General features: G+C 39.2%; 1 protein-coding gene across 5 annotated transcripts in view; it reads left to right on the plus strand.

Annotated features, from left to right (window-relative positions):
- The window catches only part of LOC140482169 (WAS/WASL-interacting protein family member 1-like), a 136,530-nt gene that overhangs the window by 31,039 nt on the left and 84,587 nt on the right, over positions 1 to 20,904 (plus strand). Inside the window, exon 1 of one of the 5 annotated variants that reach the window (XM_072579184.1) lies at positions 13,877 to 14,000. The exons of 3 other annotated variants lie outside the window; for them this stretch is intronic. The gene's annotated coding sequence lies outside the window, so the exon portion shown is untranslated. Of the gene's footprint in view, positions 1 to 13,876; positions 14,001 to 20,904 lie in introns of those variants that run through there. One more of the 5 variants, XM_072579183.1, reaches the window with a different exon arrangement.

A 20,904-nucleotide genomic window follows, 5' to 3' on the forward strand; every position in this document is an offset into this window, starting at 1 on the left:
ATATTCAAACATACTGCTGCTATTGAATGAAGGAAAAGTAAGCTCAAACTTAAAGTGAATTTAAATATTGTATATTCAATCTCATAACTCATTTTAAATGTTGGAATCATAGTACAGCACAGGAGGAGGCCTTTCAGCCCAATGAATCCAACCTTTCAAATTCCATTCCGGTTAGTCCCACAAAGTGCCATGTCCTATCTGCCTTCTAGTATTCTTCCAGTTTTCCTTTGTGAACAATGGATCTATTTCCATGACCTGATCAGACAATACCTTTCAAAGTTGAAGCACTTATTCCATTAGATGTGTTATTCCTTACTTTCTTTTATACACTCATAGGACATGTGTTGTTGGCTGGGCCAAAATTTGTTGCTTATCCCTAGTTGCCCTTGAGAATGTGGTGGTGAGCTGGTTCCTTGAACTGCTACAGTGCATCTGCTGTTAAGTAGATCCATATTTCTGTTATGGAGAGAATTTCATGATTTTGACCCAACGACAGTAAAGGCACAGTGGTATATTTCCAAATCAGGAACATAAGTGGCTTGGAGGTGAACTTGCAGGCGGTGGTGTTCTTTTGGATGGGAGTGGTTGTGAGTTTTTAAGATGCTGTCTAAGGAGTTTTTAGGTGAATTTCTGCTGTGCATCTTATAGGCAGCACATACTGCTGCTACTGAACATTGCTGAAAAGAGTGGGTGTTTGTGGATATGGTGCCAATCAAGTTGGCTGCCTTGTCTTGGATGGTGTCAAGCTGCTTGAGTCCGGTTGGATTTACACTCCTATGGGCATGAGGAGTACTCCATCACACACCTGACTTGAACCTTGACAGTTTATGGGAAGTAAGGAGGTGAATTACTGTTGTATTCCTAGAATTTGTACTTGTAGCTACTGTGTTTATATAGTCCAGCTGAGTTTCTGATCAGTGGTGAAAAAGGAAGGCTCAACAAAAATAGATGTGCAATCTCATATAAAGTTTCCTTGTGTCTTTATACGTATGATAAATAGTAGATCCAGGATGTTAATAGTGGAGGATTCGGTGATGATAACACTATTGAATACCAAGGGACAGTGCTTAGATTGTCATTGCCTAGCACTTGCGTGACATGAATGTTACTTGCCATTTTTAAGCCCAAGCCTGGATGTTGTCCAGATTTGTTGCATCTGGACGTGGACTGCTTCAGTATCTGAGCAATCGGACATCCCCACTTCTAATCTTATGAAGAAGGGAAGGTCATTGATTAAGCAGCTGAAAATAGAATCCCTCCAGTATGGAAACAGGCCATTTGGCCCAAAATGTCCACACCAACCTTCCGAAGAATAACCCACCCATACCCATTCCCCAACCCTATTGCTCTACATTTACCCCTGACTAATGCACCTCTCTGAACACTGTGGACAATTTAGCATGGCCAATTCACCTAATCTGCACATCTTTGGATTGTGGGAGGAAACTGGAGCAGCAGGAGGAAACCCACATAGACACTGGGAGAAGGTGCAAACTCCACACAGTTACCCGAAGCTGGAATCAAACCCAGGTTCCTGGCGCTGTGAGGCAGCAGCGCTCACCACTGAGCCACCATTGGGAAAAGGGCACTAGCCTGAGGAACTTCTGCAGATATATCCTGGAGCTGAGGTGACTGATCTCCAACAGCCAAACTAACTTCTTTTGTACTAGGTATGACTCCAACCAGCAGAGAGTTTTCCCTGATTCTCCTTGATTCCAGATTTGTTGCTGCTTCTTGATGCCACACTTGGTCAAATAATATTAAAGCTGTAATGGTTGTCACTGTCACTCACCTTTTGGAATTAAATTGTTCTGTCCATGTTTGAACCAAGGCTGGAATGAGGTCAAGAACTGAGGGCCCTGCCAGAAAGCAAACTAGGTGTCTGTGAGCAGTGTGCTGCTTGATAGTGCTGTTGATGACACCTTCCAGCACTTTATGCTAATCAAGAGTAGACTGATGTGGTGGTAATTGGCTGGGTTGGATTTTTGTGTGCATAGGACATTACAGCACAATACAGGTCCTTCAGCCCTCGATGGTTTCACAGGTCAGTGCAACAATCTAACGCCCATCTAACTATTCCATGACCATCCCTATGTTTATCCAATGACCATTTAAATGCCCTTAATGTTGGCAAGTCCACTACTGTAGCAGGCCCTTACTACTCTTTGAGTAAAGAACCTACCTCTGACATTTGTTCTATATCTATCACACTTCAATTTAAAGCTATGCCCCTCGTGCTAAGCATCACCATCCAAGGAAAAAGGCTCTCACTATTCTCACCTTATCTAATCCTCTGATCATCTTGTATCCCTCTATTAAATCACCTCTTAACCTTCTTCTCTGTAATGAAAACAGCCTCAAGTCCCGCAGCCTTTCCTCATAAGACCTCCCTTCCATACCAGGCAACATCCTGGTAAATCTCTTCTGCACCCTTTCCACATCCTTCCTATTATACGGTGACCAGAACTGTACATAATACTCCAAGTGCGGTCGCACCAGAGCTTTGTACAGCTGCAACATGACCTCATGACTCTGAAACTCAATCTTTCTACCAATGAAAGCTAACACACCGTACGCCTTCTTAACAACCCAATAAACCTGGGTGACAACTTTCAGGGATCTATGCACATGGACACTGAGATCTCTGTGCTTAGTCACGCTACCAAGAATCTTACCATTAGCCCAGTACTCTTATTCCTGTTGCTCCTTCCAAAATGAATCATCTCACACTTTTCCGCATTAAACTCCCTTTGCCACCTTTTAGCCCAGCCCTGCAGCTAATCTACGTCCCTCTGTAACCTGCAACATCCTTCCATACTGTCCACAACTCCTGACTTTAGTGTCATCTGCAAATTTAGTAACCCATCCTTCTGTACCATTATACAGGTCATTTATAAAAATGACAAACAGCAATGGCCCCAAAACAGATCCATGTGGTACATGGAACTCCAGAATGAACATTTCCCATTAACTTCCACCCTCTGTATTCTTACAGCTAGCCGATTTCTGATCCAAACCACTAAATCACCCTAAATCCCATGCCTCCACATTTTCTGTAATAGTCTACCATGGGGAACCTTATCAAACACTTTACTGAAATCCATATACAACACATCAACCACTTTATGCAGAGAGTTGTGAACGCATGGACTGCGTTTCCAGCTGTGGTGGTGGAAGTAAAGTCATTGGGGACATTTAAGTGACTGCTGGACATGCATATGGATAGCAGTGAGTTGAGGGGTGCGGAGGTTAAGTTACTATATTTTATATTAGGATTAAATCTCGGCACAACATCGTGGGCCAACGGGCCTGTTCTGTGCTGTACTTTTCTTCTATGTTCTATTACCCTCATCCAACCGTTTGGTCACCTTCTCAAAGAACTCAAGGTTTGTGAGGCATGACCTACCCTTCACAAAACTGTGTTGACTATCCCTTATCAAATTATTCCTTTCCAGATGATTATAAATCCTATCTCTTATCCTTTCCAAAACTTTGCCACAACAGAACTAAGGCTGATTGGTCTATAATTACCACAGTTGTCTCTACTCCCCTCCTTGAACAAGGGGACAACATTTGCTCTCCTGCAGTCTTCTGGCACTGTTCCTGTAGACAATGACAACATAAAGATCGAAGCCAAAGGCTCTGCAATCTCCTCCCTAGCTTTCCAGAGAATCCTACGATTAATCCCATCTGGCGGAGGGGACTTATATATTTTCACTCTTTCCAGAATTGGTAACGCCTCCTCTTTATGAACCTCAATCCCGTCTAGTCTAATACCCTGTATCTCCGTATTTTCCTCAACAACATTGTCTTTTTCTAGTATGAATATTGACAGAAAATATTCATTTAGCACTTTCTTATCTCTTTGAACTCCACACACCACATCCCACTACTGTCCTTCACTAGCCTAATCTTACCTTGGTTATGCTTTTATTCCTGATGTACTGACAGAAAGCTTTGGATGGGAATTGGTTTAGCTCAGTTGGCTGGATCGTTGGTTTGCAGAGCAGTGTGATGCCAACAGTGTTGGTTCAATTCCCATCACCGGTTTGAGGTTACTATGAAAGACTTGCCTTCTCAACCTCTTCCCTTGCCTGGGGTCTGGTGGCCCTCAGGTTAAATTACCACTAGTTGCTTCTCTGTAATAAGAGAGCAGGCTGTATGTTCTAGCAAGACTATGGTGACACAATAGAAAGCTTTAGGGTTTTCCTTGATCCTACCCGCCAAAGACTTCTCATGTCCCCCTCTTAGCTCTGTCTTTAAGTCTTTCCTGGCTAACTTGTAACTCACAAGCACCCTAACTGAGCCTTCACGTCTCATCTTTACATAAGCCTCCTTCTTCCTCCTTGACAAGAGATTGAACTTCTTCAGTAAACCATGATTGCCTCGTTTGACCACTTCCTCCCTGCCTGACAGGTAAATACTTATCAAGGACATACAGTTGCTGTTCCTTGAATAAGCTCCATATTTCTATTCTGCTCATCTCATGCAGTTTCCTTCCCCATCCAATGCATCCTCAATCTTGCCTAATCTCATCTGAATTGCCTTTTCTAAAGGCAAAATTGCCCTACCTGGGCAATTTTCCCTATTGTCGGTTAGAAGCCAGTGGTGTAGCTGTACTGGAAAGCTTGGCCAGAGGTGGAGCAAGTTTTGTCTTCATTCTAATTGCTGGAACGTTATCAGGCCCATTGCCTTTGCAGTATCCATTGCCTCCAACCATTTCTTGATATCACGTGGAGTGAATCAAATTGACTGAAAACTAATATCCGTGATGCTGGGGATCTCTGGAGTTGGTTGAAATAAATCGGCACTTCTGACTGAAGATTATAGCAAATACTTCAGCCTTATGTTTTGCATTATTGTTTTGGGTTCTCCCATCCTTGAGGATGGGGATATTTGTGGAGCCCCCTCCTCGAGTGAGTTGTTTAATTGTTCACTATCATTCACCACTGGATGTGGCAAAACTGTGGAATTTAAACCTGACCCATTGTTTGTGGGATTGCTTAGCCCTGTCTATCACTTGGTTGCTATATTGTTTGGAATGCATGTGGTCCTGTTTGGTAGCTTCACCAGGTTTACATCTCATTCTTGGGTATGTCTGGTACTGCTCCTTGATAGTAATAATATAGTGGAGAATGTGTCAGGCCACGATATTACAGATTTTGTTGGATTACAACTCTGCTGCTGATAGCCCTTGGCACCTTGTTGATGCTGAATCTTGAATTGCTCGATCTTTTTCAAAGGCTGCCCATATCGTACGGTGGTAGTGCCACCGTATGATTTACCTTATTATCAATGTTATTTTGGTTGGTTTCCTGTCACCATTAATCTCTCCCCGTGGTCATTAATCAGTGAGTGGATGGAAACCGTTTCTCTATTGAGTCGATACAAAACCAATGTTTTATGCAGTTCTGGCATCACCTCCCCACTCTTTAAACTCTATGCATCTGCTAATAAACTCAAGCATAAAGGGCTGTTATGGTACAATGGTAGTATTTCTACCTTTGATCCAAGAGGCCTGGGTGCAAGTCCCATCTGTTCCAAAGGTGTGTATTAACATCTCTGAACAGGTTGATTAGAAAAGAGGAAAAAAAGCAAGAATCACATGTGCCCTAATCACATTATCTACTTGTTCTGCTACCTTCAAAGACATGCACACCAAGATCCTGCTGGTTCTTACTGCTGATCCTACTCGCTGAGTAAAGAAACTTCTTCTCATTTTGTCTCTGGTTCTTTTGCCAAGTATTGCCAATTCTGTATCCTCCAGTTACTGATACTTCTGCCACTGGAAACAGTTCCTCTGTGTTTACTCCATCAAAACCATTCAAGGCTTTGAACATCTTATTTAAACCTCCTATTAACCCTCTGTACTCAAAGAAGGAAATCTCATTCTCTAAGTTTCTTTGCACAACTGAAGTTTGACATAATTGCAATAATTCAAATAAATTAGTTGTCTATGAATACATCTTTCTAAGATGCAAGAACCAAGAAGGACAAATCCAATCTGGCCAATTGCTACCCCATCAGTCTACCTTGATTAACAATAAAGTGATGGAAGGGTCAGACAATGTTATCAACTGGCATTTACGCAGCAATAACCTATATAATAACTTAGTAGCAGCGCTACTGACCCAGCTGACTGATGAAGAGCTTATGTTCAAAATGTCGATTCTCTTCCTCCTCTGCTGCTGCCTGAGCAGCCGTGCTTTTCCAGCACCACACTCTCAGCTCTGAATCCTAAAGGACACAGCTACTTGATTTGTTCTGTGGCAGGTGGTAAGGGAAAAGCCTATTTGACTCCTTACCTATTTGAGTCTACATGCTGTAAGTTCACCTATCTTTGATATCATTGGTGAGAGTGGCCACTACACTTCCTTGTGGTGATGGAATCCTATCTTCACGTTGAAGATGCCCTCCATCAATTCATTCTAAATCCAATTAGATTTCTAACATGTCTAACGGCTTAACTCTGGACTTCCTTAATGCGCTGTGCAACATCAACACAATCTATAGCTTCATGATCCATTATGTTCCATGTCCATTATTGTCATCTATCCAAAGGGTCACACTTAATTCAATAAAGTACGTAGGAGGGAATGCACCAGGCATCCTTAAAAATAAGGTGTCAATTTGGTGAAGTTACAATACAGGACTACATGCGTGCCAAAACAGCAGAAGCAACAGATGACAAAGAGAGCTTATTGAACCCACAAGCAACAAATATGATTGAAGCTCTACTGTCCCACCAGAGCCAGTCATGAATAGTGGTGGACAATTAAACAATTCATTTGGAAGCAATGACACAATTATCGCCATCTACAAAGATGTGCAAGCCCAGTGGATCCATGCAAATGTTGAGACTGATGCATTTACATCCATCTTCGGCCAGAAATGCCAAAAGGAAGATTCATCTGGGCTGCCTCCTGAGGGTACTGGCATTTCAGTCAATTTAATTTGCTCCTTATCAAGAAATGGTTGGAGGCACTGGATCCTGCAAAGGCTACTGAGCCTGACGACATTATGGTGATAGTACTGAGGACTTGTGCTCCAGAATTTGCACTACCCTCGCCAAGCTATTGCAATGTGGTTACAACACGAGCATTTACCTGACAATGTGGAAACCCGCCCTGTTCATAAAGTAGGTGAATCCAACTTGGCTAGTTACCACCCCATCACTTTATCCTTGACCACTGATAAAGTGATGGAAGGGGTTATTGGTGGTGGTATCAAGCTGTATTTACTCAATAACAACCTGATCACTGCTGCTCGCTTTGTGCTCTGCTCAGGCCACTGAGCTTCTGATCTCATTACAAATATTGTTACCATTGAGGATGAAAGAGCTAACTCCAGAAATAGGGGAGAATGATTGCCCTTGACATCAAGGCAGCATTTCACCCATTGGGCATCAAAATGCTCTTGTAAAACTAGAGTCCATGTGAAATAGGTGAAACTCTCCCCTGGCTGGTGTGATACCTGTCACAAAGGAGGAGATTATGATTGGTGGTCAATCATGTCAATCCCAGGACATCACTACAGTAGTTCTTCAGGCCTCCGCCCAAACATCAACAATTGCTTCATCACAAGTTGGGATATTTATTAATAACTAACTGAACAATGTGCACCATATGCCATTCCTCACATGTCAAAGCTGCCCATATCCACATGCAGCAAGGCCTGGAGAACATCCTGGCATGGGTTGATAAATAGCAAGTAACATTCATGCCACAGTAGCACCAGAAATCCACTAAAAGTCAGAATCTAACCTTTTACCCATGATATTCAACAGAATAGTGATCATTGAACACCCTATTACCAACAATTTGGTGAGGCTTACCATTTGACTATAACCAAACCAGATTGGCCATATAAATATTGTGCATCTAAAAGCAGGTGGGAAGCTAGGAATTCTATAGTAAGTAACTCACATCTACAAGACACAAGCCAGGACTGTGATGGAATAATATCCACTTGACTGGATGTGTGCAGCTTAAACAACACTCCATCTCAATATTATCTAGAACCAAGCAGCCCATTTCTTTGGCACCCCATCCATCGTCTTCAACATTCACTCCTCTGTCAATGCACAGTGGCTGTAAAATGTACCATCTACAAGATATATTGCAGCAATTCACCAAAGGTCTTCAACTGCATCTTCCAAGTTTGCAACATCTATCATCTCGAAGAACTATTTCAGCAAATGAATGGGAACACCATCATCCAATTGCTCTTGAAGCCACTCACTATCTTGATTTGGAATTATTGCTTTCACTGTAATTGTTACACAACTCAGCAGTTTGTGAATGCATTTGAAAATGCAAAAATGAAACTGGGTTTTTTTAAGGATTTCTGTAAACCTCCAGAAAACCGTTGTACTTTGCAGAAGCCTTCTGAAAATTACCCTGGATTCAGAGACTTTTTTTTTGGTCATGATCAACAAGCTAACATCAGCATTTAATTTGTTTGTATTTCACTGACTCTGCACCCAAGTACAGTTTTATTTTCCTGAAATTGCTTTATACTGTTGTAATTATGGAATTATTGTGATGCTCCCATCATTATTTGTGCATTTTCCAAACACCAAGATGAACATAGAAATAATTTATTTTTCATATTTCTGCTGGCAAAAATGAATTTCTGATGAAGACCATCTGCAGAATGTAGAAAGCTTTTTTATTAGTTTTGAAATGATTTGTGCTCTTCCAGCTTCGCACCTATTGATTGTGCTGTCAGTAATCTTGCTTAGGTGAATGTGGCTCTGAATTTAGATGTACACATGTTTTCAAATAGTCTTTGATAAAAAAGAAAATTAACCGGTCTCTAGATCATTCTATGCCAGTTTTGTTTGGTAGTTGCAGGGTTGAATTTCATATTCTTTAAATGAATTCTCTTCTTCTTTTCTTGCTTCACTATAACCCACTGACTTGGGGAATTTGGGAATAGAGCAGAAGTTCAAACTAACATTCTTTTCAGCAGGTTCAAGTGTTTAATTGCATTTTATACCCTACGTTAGTTTTGTACCATCTTGACATGAGAACTTTTTTTTTCACAAAACCTTTCTCCTATAATTTATTTTAACTTGGAACTGGGTAAAATGTTAAGGATGGGCATTTCTTCAGGCATTACCAACTGGAGTCCAAAATTTCAATGAGGAAATTAGGTCTGATGGGCACCAAATTTAGCCACAGACTGGACTTGAAATATTTTGTTCATGCTTGGCAGCAGCTCAGGACATGGATGGTGATAATTGCATGTAAGTATGTCAAGTATGTTTTTAAAAAGGAGTTAAAACAAGTCAAGGGAATTAAGGGCTAATTAGTTTGCCAGTGCTAGAAAAATTAATGCAATTTTTTTTTTTAAAACATTAGAAAAACATCTAGAAGCTGAAATATAATAAAACTGACATGGATTTCTAACTGAAAATTTTATGGTTGACCAATTTTAAAATATCTTTTGAAGTAACAGCAAAGTCATATACCTGGAATTTTAAGGTATTAAAAGGCCTTTTTAATCATTGTAAATATATGACTAAGATCAGAATGTAGACTCAGGCCAAATAGCATACTGGATAGCAGTCTAGCTACAAACAGACAAGAGGGTGTAATGATTGAAGATAGGTATATTATTGGACTTCCATAGGATGGGACATTGTGATCCACAGGAGCGTGACTGTGACTATTGATGTATATTATTTTCATAAACAATTTAGACTCAAATTGGAAATACAATTTTTAAAATTGCAAATCCCAAATGTGGTTGGGACTGGGCATAATTAATATAGCAAAGGACTGCAATGAAATACTGGAAAGCATTTAGATGTGAATTATGCAAGTTTGTTATTCACAGATAAGTTTGCAATATACATAAATGTGGGTGGGCAATTACCATTTTTAGAGGAAGAACTATGGGAATCCATGTATTTTAGAATATGTGACTAAACAAATTAAAAGGACAGAGGCACCTGGAATACAGGATACATGAATCACCGAAAGTTGTTATGCAGGAATAATAAGTCAAAGCTACAATCAATGCACTGAGGTTAATTTTTAAATGTCATTTCTATTTGGAAGTTATGGAGACTGTTAAATAAAATCAAAATGCTGTAGATGTTGGAAATCTGAAATTAAAAAACAGTAAGAATTAGATTAACTCAGCAGATCTGGCAGCATCTTCGAAAAGAGAAGGAGTTGATGTTTCAGGTTCAAAGTTTCTTCTTCAAAAATCAATTCAGCGCTTTAACTTGGGGCCCACAGACAAATCAATTCCCTAGCTACCGATTCTACATCCCTCTCCCTGGCAAATGTTTGAGGGTCAAAACAGACTGTTCATAATCTCAATATCATACTTGAAGCTAAGATGAATTTCCAATCATGTATCAATATCATAAGTAAGACTGTCTATTTATGCTGGGTTCCGAAGAAGTGTTTTAGCTCGCTGCTTGGTTGAAGGAGTATCTTTTAAGGGAAAATTAAAAGAGAGAGTGCAACACTTAGGGCAGACAACTAACAACATAGCTGAAGTGCAAGATCCTTTTCAGACAAGCTAATTAGGTGAGGTTCCTCCTGTCTGAATGCAGGTTACCATCCTGTGATACTTACACTGGATTTAAGATCTAAAGATAATTGTACATGACAACTTGACTCCTCGGTTTGAATCTAAACATACCATTAAATTGAAGATTATCAGCTTTGAAAGGCTGCTGTTCTTTCTACTTGGGAGTTGACAAGCAGGTTAAATTATGTGTTCTTCTCACTGACAGACTATAATCCAGTATGAATTGTGGACAAAATAGTGCATTTTGTTTTTTTTTGAGTTTTAAATGTTTTCTAGTTGTAACAATCCTTGCGTGGTCCTCACCGCAGTTATGGGTGCTACGGGGGGGGGGGGGGGGGGGGAAGAAAATGATAATTTTGGTGATTGAAAAGAATCAAGGTGATGAAAAAGGGAGATTTTTTTGCCAATAACTCAGTTAAATAAACATAAACACCCAAGAAAGCTAAAATATATAAGTGATTAACACTCAAAAGTGTTAGAAATGTAGTTATTAGCCAGCATTTGACAGGAAAAAGTGCTTATTATTTCACTTGGGCTGTTCACTAGAACCAATATTCTGCCTTAATCTGGTAATACTGAGCAGATTAGGCAGAGTTTGTGGAGAAAAAGAAATCAGGCAGTCAATGTTTGAAGCCTTCAGATCCTTCTTTGGGACTGGAAAATATTCTAGATAAATAATATCTAAGAAGAAAATGGAAGGAGAAAATAAAGGACACACAGTAAAAGATACTTGTGAAGTGTTTGGGTGGAGAACAGGAGATGTCTAGTTATTGCAAGGGATATTTTGAGAAGGCAAGAAGATATAATAAGAATTTTTTAAAAAAAATAGCTTTAGGAATGGTGGCCAGAATGCTCATTTAGGATGGCAGGATCAGGGTGTCTGTTTAAAATTGGGTGTCATAGCAGTGGTACCTCTGTCACCCGCCCAATCCATGAGTATTTTATTCATGGGAGAGGCATTGGTAGCCTGCGTACCCTAATATGTTATATTAATGGCCAATTAGCAACATAAAGCTCTCCACTTTTCACCAACTGCTGTTATTTTCTTGCTGTGGGGGAGGCTGGTGCAAAGTATCCAATTTGACAGATGAAAGCTGGTGGCATTGTGACTTTGCCAGGGAAAGTCCCCTCTGGCCATTTATGCACATTTGGAACTCCTCCCAAGGTGTGCTACTTCACCAGCCACTTTGTTGCTGTGTGCTGCTATCCTGGTAGGACCACAGACTTCACTGCTGATGTGGGTTCCTTTTGCTGCTCATCTTCAGGAATTGCCTGAAGTCCCAGTAAAGACCATCCTCCTGCTGATTATTGCTGGGACAAGAGCTACTGACCATTTGGCAACAGCAGTCAGTGCTCAGATTTCCTCTTTGATTGAAGAAAAGACCTGTCTTAAAATGTTTACAGTTCCTGTGGTGTTTAATGGGCTATGGAATGAGCTGACAGTGAGGAGGTGGGCTTGAGGGTGAGGGAGCATTTCACCCATCCTAACATTCAAGCTTAGGATGTTAATTTATAAGGGATCGTAAAAAGACCTTTTTCCTCTGTCTGTCTCTCAATCTCACACAAACTCTCTCTCTCTCTCTCTCTCTCTCTCTCTCTCTCTCTCGATTCGCTCTCACTCACGCTCTCTCTCTCTCTCTCACTCTCTCACTGACACGCTCCCTCAGAGAGGACCTATCACCTTCATCCCACCCCCATCCACCCATTGTACTCTTTGCTACCTTCCTCCGCCCTCCTCCATGACCAATTACCTTCACCCCCACCCCCACTCACCTATTGTACTGTATGCTACTTTCTCCCCACCCCCACACTCCTCTCATTTATCTCTCCACCCTTCAGGCACTCTGCCTGTATTCCTGATTAAAGGCTTTTGCCCAAAACGTCGATTTTACTGCTCCTCGGATGCTGCCTGAACTGCTGTGCTTTTCCAGCAGCACTAATCCATAAATCTATACCCAATGGAGTTTAGAGCAGTGCGAGGTGATCTTATTGAAAGGTCTTGAGAGAATTAAATAAGGTGAATATCTGAAGGATACCTCTACTTGTGAGAGAGACTAAAACTAAGGGACACAGTTTAAGAATAAGAGATCTCTCTTTTAAGGTACGTTGAAGATGAATTTCCTCTTGGTAGTTTGTTAATGAGTGGAATTCTCTTCTCCATAAGGTAAATGTAGCTGGATCTTTTAATTTATTCTAGGCCAAGTTAGATTTCTTTATAAACAAGAAAGGTTATGGGTTGTAGACAGGAAATGGAGATGAGATCACAACCTCATCAACCATGATTCTATTCAACGATACAGCAGGTTTGAAGGATCAAGTGTCCTGATCCTGCTTCTAAGCCTTATGTTCCTATGCGAGTCCACAATCAAAGAATCTAAATGATTTGAAACCATCTCAAGTCCATTCACTAAATAACTTTGCCTTCCATGTTCACATGTTTGTAATGGGACGTGGCTATTCGCGTACATATTAGAATGCACTTGTGTATTTGAGTGTTTGCCTGGGCATATGCTCTTTTATGTGAGTGAATTGAAATTTTATAACACTTTGATTTGCTCAAATATGTGAACTTTGCAAATGACTGAAACCCCAGAAAAACACTTGAGAGGAAATTGAGCAGCTTTCTGCTGTGTATTAAGCTGTTAAAAGGATGTTGGCTGCTTCCTTTGTGGATCAAGTAACTCAGCAAATGTAAGAATCTCGAAATTTAAAAAAAACCCTCACTTGCAAAAATATAGGAAATATAAATTGGACTTCATTCAGCAGAACGTTTATGAGAAAAGTGAAGCCTATAACATATTTTCTGTTGTGAAATTAAAAGGCTCCTCACAATTTTGGCTCAGCTATAAATGCTGCTGTCACATGCCTACTGTTTCTACTTATAACTTGCAGTTCTGGATAGTCAGTGAATCCTGACGTAGCTATTACTTTTAAATCCAGTAGTTTAGTGAAAATGTGAATTATTTTTAAAAACGGCAGCTGTTTTTTTTAAAATAGTAACATTTTTATGATGATACTTATTTGCACATAAGTACATGCTCACAGTACAATAGTGTTTGCACTTCAAAAGTAGCTCATTGGTTAGGAAGTACATTGGGGATATCCTGAGAGGTTGAGAAAGGCACTACATAACTGCAAGTCTCTTTTTAAATGTGTACAGTAAATGACAGAAATTGTTAATACATTTCAGGCAGAAGCATATGAAAAGTGTTCTAATTACATTTATTTTTAGGTCACCATTATACTTATTGTATGCAACTTTGAAAGGTGGAAACAAGCCAATAGTCTTGTTCCACTATGAGTCTAACCACTGTTGTTCGAGCTCTGATCTCAAATGAGGTGCGGTGAGGAAGTCTGACGTTCAGCATACAGCTAACAGGAAGCAAGCAGAAAGAAATTCAGGGAACTGTATAAATTTAATGCTTTGAAATAGATTGAAAATCTTGAAGGTAAGCAAAGTTAATTTAAATAGAACAGTGATAAATGGCCTGTTTGGCACTTAAGTGATTTAATATTTCTGGCCAATCTAAATTTTATATAGTCGAGAGGTCTGCATCAGATAAAGCTTTAAAGTGCAGAGTACTCTAGTTAAAACCACAACAATTTAGAGGAACTGAAACATGAATGTAGCATTGAAGTTTTCAGAAACTTGCAACCCTGCTCAAAAAGAAGTTTGAGCTACAGATGTTCTTTTGAAAGAAAGTGCAAAACAAATATGGAGCAATTGCCTTCACTGTGTTTGGAAGAATTTTATCACACGTTCTAAATAATTTTGAACATCAGTTGTGCTATTATCTGTTTTCACAGATTGAGTTACATTTGAGATAGTTCATTATAGAAGTCACAGATCTTATGGTATGATTTGAGTCTCTGCAGGAACTTCTTGTAGAATATACTTTGGAGTTTATAGAACAAATGTGCAGTTCAGAAAAGTGCTAATCTTTCTTTAAAAGGTTAATATGATAAATAATGCACCTTGTTAAACTGTGCTCAGCACTGTGAGGATACTGAATTGTTAAAGCACCGATTCAATTCAGGATATATAATATTGTTCCATTTCAGTAAAGTACATCCACAAGAAAATACACTTTATTGAATATGGAAAAAATTCTACTGTATTTAAATGGAGCACTTATATATAACGGAATGTTTTAAAGTAGAATCTTTTTCAGCAGTTGATACTTTCATTAATATTGTCGAAAGCTATATTCTTCATATAGTTTTTTTTTCTACAGCAGTTTACATGTTGAAAAATTTTGCATGCACAACATGAGTGAAACAACGAGTTAAAAACTGTAGGAACATAACTTGGTAATAAATATGGAGGTATATGTTGAAAATTCTTAAGTTACTAATAAAATTGAAATATTTAAGATGGTCGGTACTATGGTAGTGTAAGACTATGTGCATAATATAACTTTATTAAGATATAACTTTATTGAAATTATTAGCAGTGGATTGAGTAATTTTGTTTGGCTGTGAAATTGCAGCGCCAGGTTGTTGAAACTTTTGCTTCAGCATGGTGTAATGCAGTATATGCAAAGGAAGATAACTTCAGACAGCAATATATAGGTTCAGTGTGCTCAGCTAACAAATTGAAAATACTGGTTTAAATGAAGTAAGTAGTTATTTTCATTGCTGTTGCTGGGTGAGACAATACATTTTAATGGATTTCAATTTTAGATGAAATTTTGAACCCTGGTATAATCATGTTAATGTATCTTTCTTAGCAAACTGTGCTTATTTTTCTAAATTTTTGAGTGAAGTGCTAATTTAAGCCTTGGGTTCAGTGTTTTTCCTAAAGGCTAGCTGATTAGGAATTCTATTGAAAGACCTGTATCTTAAATGCTCATATTAAACAGGAAATATGAAAAAGTGACTTTTAAAGCTGCAAGACTTCAGAAAGACTTTGAAGAATTTGCTAATAGACAATAAATGTTAACTTGTAGATAGAAGTAGTTTGCTTCACAATTATTTCATATAAAAACGTGATTGGCATTTGAATTTGTGTTCTGAATCTTCTCTCCATGTCACCAAAAGCAAAGGCTTGTAGATTTATAGATTCAGACTATTTACTGGCTGCACTATATGTAAAACGAGCCAAAGTGGCCTGGTTAAAGACAGCAGGATTTGAGAGTACAACGGAAGTGTCTGAATGAAGTAAAACACTTCCATTTTGGTTTGTTTTTGTAATTGTTGAGGCAGAAAAAATGTTCTTACCTGCATACAATACATCCAAGCAAACTAATTAATACTGTTTTGCAAAAGTCTATTTAATTTTGTATTGTATTTAACTCAGAATATCTGTCATAAGTTATGTAAGGATGGGGATTCTAAAAGTCAATACAATAGTAATGCTCTGACTGTTAAATGCTATTAAGTATTTATCATGTCCTTTAAGACATTGAGATAACCATTTGACTGTTTCCAAAAATCAAAAATATCTGAAAATACTTCCTGTTTAAACATCACGAACATTAAATCTTGTAACACAGATGTTACCATGAAAACCTTCTTGGCCAGTGTCAAAATATTTCCAAGGGACAATTACAAATGATAGATCTCTGAATGAGTCTTTAATTTTGAAGATCATCACTTCCACAAATATGCTGAATGTGTGGCTCAATTTCAAACAAAATATTATGTTAATAATTTTTTAATCAGAGGTTTTTAATACCTTCATCTATTTTTTGATGCAAAATTCAGTGTGGCAAGGAAATAATTCTGTTCATCAAATTCTGATGGGCTCCTAATGCAAGAGGAATGCTTTTCATTAAAGTGTTGTTACTTTTAAAATACGTACTTTATGGAGGCAAGAAAACTACACCACATGAAATTAGTTTTTAAAAATTTAAAATATTCTCTCATGGGATTAATGCTAGTACACTGTTGTGATGCTGATGTATATTTTCTCAACTTTTCAAACCCTGTGAAGTAGTTTTGTTAGAGGATGAAACTATTTTGCCCCAGTTTTTCTTTTTCTTTTTCTTCCTTTCTTTCTATTAGCTGATGAAAGTTATCAATCAGTTTGTAAAATAGCAAAACTGGCACAATTCAGAGGTTGCCTAAGAAATCGAAGTCATCTTCAAGATGATTTAAATTTCTTTTTTTAAAGGAAACTCAACCGAGGAAATGTCTTTTGCTGATATATTCACTCATCTGTTTAAAAGAAAATATTTACCTTAATAAAATTAGACTGTGGTCTATTAAGAAACATTATTTTATCTTGACATTCAAGCCATAAATTGCACATTACATGATATAATGTTTTTGTTATCTAAGCACATTATCAATTCCTTTCTAGTTGTGACCAGTAAAGATAAAGCCATAAAAAAAGTTACAGCACTGAGAGTAATTCAGCCAATCATGCCTGTGTTAAGTGGCCATCAGTTCTAATCACGCTTTTAACAGCACCTGGTCAATGCCTTGCAGGTTCAACTGCAAATGCAAGTTCCTTCTACCATCTCAATCACTAAACCAAGCAAACAATTCAAAACATCCAACATCTTCTAGGTTGAAGAGATTATCGCTGCATACATTAAAAACAAAAATATACTCGGGATAACTGGGAAGAGTAAGCATGGCTTTGTCAATGGAATATTATGTTTAAATCATTTATTGGTGTTCCTTGAAGAGCTACAATGTGTTGTGAATAAAGGAGAGCCTGGAGATGCACTGACCTTGAGGTGCTATATCAAAGATTACTGGAGAAACTAAACTTGTGGTGCAGGAGTAACATATCAGAAAACAGTGTATTCATAATTAAATTTAGACTAATTGGCAAGATGTGTCAAGTGGACTCCCATAGGGGTCTGTGTTGGGGACTCAACATTTTACAATTTGCATCAATGACTCAGATGAGGTGAGCAAACACATGGTAGCTAAATTTGCAAATGACACCAAGATAGGTAGGAAAGTATATTGTGAAGAAGTCCCAAGAAAGTTGTGGATGGGTTGTATGTGGACACAAAATCTGGCCGATGGAGTGTATTGTGGGGAAATTTGAAGATTTTCACCTTGACAGGAAGAATTTTAAAAAATGGAGAACACGTGCACAGTTCTGAGGTGCAGTGGGAATTTAAATCCACTAGTGCATGAGTCACAATAAATTAAGAAATGAGTATAGCTTATAATCAAGAAGAACAATGGTTTGCTATTTTTTATTATGGGAAGATTTGAACATAAAATGGAGGATGTTATACTAAAGTTATACTGGGCATTGATAAGATCTCAAATACTGTGTGCAGCTTTGGCCTTCTCATCTTAAGGAAGGATATAAATGCTTTAGAAGCATTACAGCTGATGGTTGCCAATTTGATTCTTGCAACAGGTGGGTTGTCTTGTTATGAAAGATTGACCAGGCTGGGTTTGTTTCCACTGGAGTTTAGAAGAATGAGGGATGATTTGATTGAAGTGTATAAGGTCTTGAATGGTCTTCACAAGGTGGATATAGAAAAAAAGACTTCCTCTTATGGACCAGCCCAGAACTAAGGGACTCTGATTTAAAATTAGTCTTACTCCCTTTCAGTAAAGAGATGAGAGGAATAATTTTTCTGAGGCTCAAGTGACTATGGAACACTTCAGATCAGAAGGTGGCAGAGGCAGAGCCATTGAATATTTTTTAAGACAAAAATGGATAGATACTTGTCAGGTGATAAAATTGAGGGTTATCGGAAGTAGAAGGGAATGTGAAATTGAAACCCAAACACATCAGCCATAATTTTTTTGAATGACCGAACAGGCTGAAGGGGCCAAATGATTTACTTCGATATCGTATGTTCTGAAGTGAGACTGAACTCAAAAGTGGATTCAACTCAAAAGGCCATCTTTTGTGATTGTGATGTTGTCCCAGTGAGTTTTGGTGAAAACCTGTCAGATGGAAACATTCTTCCAATTGTGATGAAAGATCTGTGAGCAGCTGAATGCTATGTTTGAAGTATAAATCCTGACAAATGTTTAAAAGGCAGTACGACTGAGATGCCAGTGATACTACTTTGGTAGTTGCAATAAAGTGACAGACATTGACCACACACGAGGCAAGTGATAAAGATGCCTGGCTCCCAAACTTCTGTGTGACAGTCCTCTGAGTAACCCTATTTTGCTAACTTGTACTCTGTAGGAGCATCAAACATTAAGTGGTATATATTGTAGTGCAGTCATTCATCCTTCAGTGCCATTGGAGAGAGATTCCCTTGAGCAGCCCACAGGCACTGACCTCTGCAGCCACCTCTGACCATGTTGCCTTCATCATTATGACTGGAATTTTGTTGCCATCCAAAGGGAAAAGAGCTTCACTTCTCTACTGGACGGAGGCTCAGGAGAACCTCCAAGGAGGCATCATTAACGTGTGCTGCTGCTTCCTACCTAGTTTCTGATCCCTCCGGAGGGTGTAGAGTCAGTGTGGATAGAGCTGAGAAATACTAAGGGTAAAAAGACCCTCTTGGGAGTTATCTACAGGCCCCCAAACAGTAGGCTGGATGTTGGATATAAGTTAAATCGGGAGCTGAAATTGGCCTGTCGCAAAGATGTACTACAGTTTTATGGGGGATTTCAACATGCAGGTAGACTGGGAGAATCAGGCTGGTATTGGATCTCAAGAAAGAGACTTTGTGGAATGCCTCAGAGATGGATTCTTAGAACAGCTGGTGCTGGAGTCGACCAGGGAGAAGGCAATTCTGCATCTGGTATTGTGCAACGAACCAGAATTGGTCAGGGGCCTCGAAGTGAAGGAGCCATTGGGAAGTAGTGACCATAATACAATAAGCTTCAATCTGCAATTTGAGAGGGAGAGGGTACAATCGGAAGTGACAATATTTCTGTTGAATAAAGGGAACTATGGAGCTATGAGGGAGGAGCTGGCCAGAGTTCAATGGTGCAATACCTTAGCAGGGATAACAGTGGAGGAACAATGGTGGATATTTCTGTGTATAATGCAGAAGGTGCAGGATCAGTTCATTCCAAAAAGGAAGAAAGATCCTAGGAGGAGGCATGGGTGGCCGTGGCTGACGAGGGAAGTTAAGAAACATATAAAGTTAAAAGAGAAAAAGTATAACATCGCAAAGATAAGTGGGAAAACGGAGGACTGGGAAGCTTTTAAAGAACAACAGAGGATTACTAAGAAGGAAATACGCTGAGAAAAAATGAAGTATGAAGGTAAACTGGCCAATAATATAAAGGATAGTAAAAGTTTTTTTAGGTATGTGAAAGGCAAAAAAATGATTAAGACTAAAATTGGGCCCTTGAAGACAGAAATAGGGGAATATATTACGGGGAACAAAGAAATGGCAGAAGAATTGAATTGGTACTTCAGTTCTGTGTTCACTGGGGAAGACACAAGCAATCTTCTTGAGGTAACCGTGGCTGAAGGATCTGAACTTAAGGAAATTTATGTTTGCCAGGAATTGGTGTTGGAGAGACTGTTAGGTCTGAAGGTTGATAAGTCCCTGTGGCCTGATGGTCTACATCCCAGGGTACTGAAGGAGGTGGCTCGAGAAATCGTGGATGCGTTGGTGATTATTTTCCAGAGTTCGATAGATTCAGGATCAGTTTCTGCAGATTGGAGGGTGGCTAATGTTATACCACTTTTTAAGAAAGGTGGGAGAGAGAAAGCAGGAAATTATAGACCAGTTAATGTGACCTCAGGTGGTGGGAAAGATGGTGGAGTCTATTATAAAGGATGAAATTATGACACGTCTGGATAGTAACAGGATAAGTCAGAGTCAGCATGGATTTATGAAGGGGAAATCATGCTTGATTAATCTTCTGGAATATTTTGAGGATGTAACTCTGAATATGGACGAGGGAGATCGAGTAGATGTAGTGTACCTGGACTTTCAGAAAGCTTTTGATAAAGTCCCACATAGGAGGTTAATGAGCAACCTTAGGGCGCATGGTATTGGGGGCAAAGTACTAACTTGGATTGAAAGTTGGTTGGCTGACAGGAAACAAAGAGTATGATAAACGGCTCCATTTCGGAATGGCAGGCAGTGACCAGTGGGGTACCGCAGGGATCAGTACTGGGACCGCAGCTTTTTACAATATATGTTAATGATATAGAAGATGGTATTAGTAATAACATTAGCAAATTTGCTGATGATACTAAGCTGGGTGGCAGGATGAAATTTGATGAGGATGTTAGGAGATTACAGGGTGACCCGGACAAGTTAAGTGGGTGGTCAGATGCATGGCAGATGCACTTTAATGTGGATAAGTGTATGGTTATCCACTTTGGTGGCAAGAACAGGAAGGCAGATTACTACCTAAATGGAATCAATTTAGGTAAAGGGGCAGTACAGAGAGATCTGGGTGTTCTTGTATATGAGTCAATGAAAGTAAGCGTGCAGGTACAGCAGG

The sequence above is a fragment of the Chiloscyllium punctatum genome, chromosome 10, assembly GCF_047496795.1.
Source record: "Chiloscyllium punctatum isolate Juve2018m chromosome 10, sChiPun1.3, whole genome shotgun sequence".
NCBI lineage: Eukaryota > Metazoa > Chordata > Chondrichthyes > Orectolobiformes > Hemiscylliidae > Chiloscyllium > Chiloscyllium punctatum.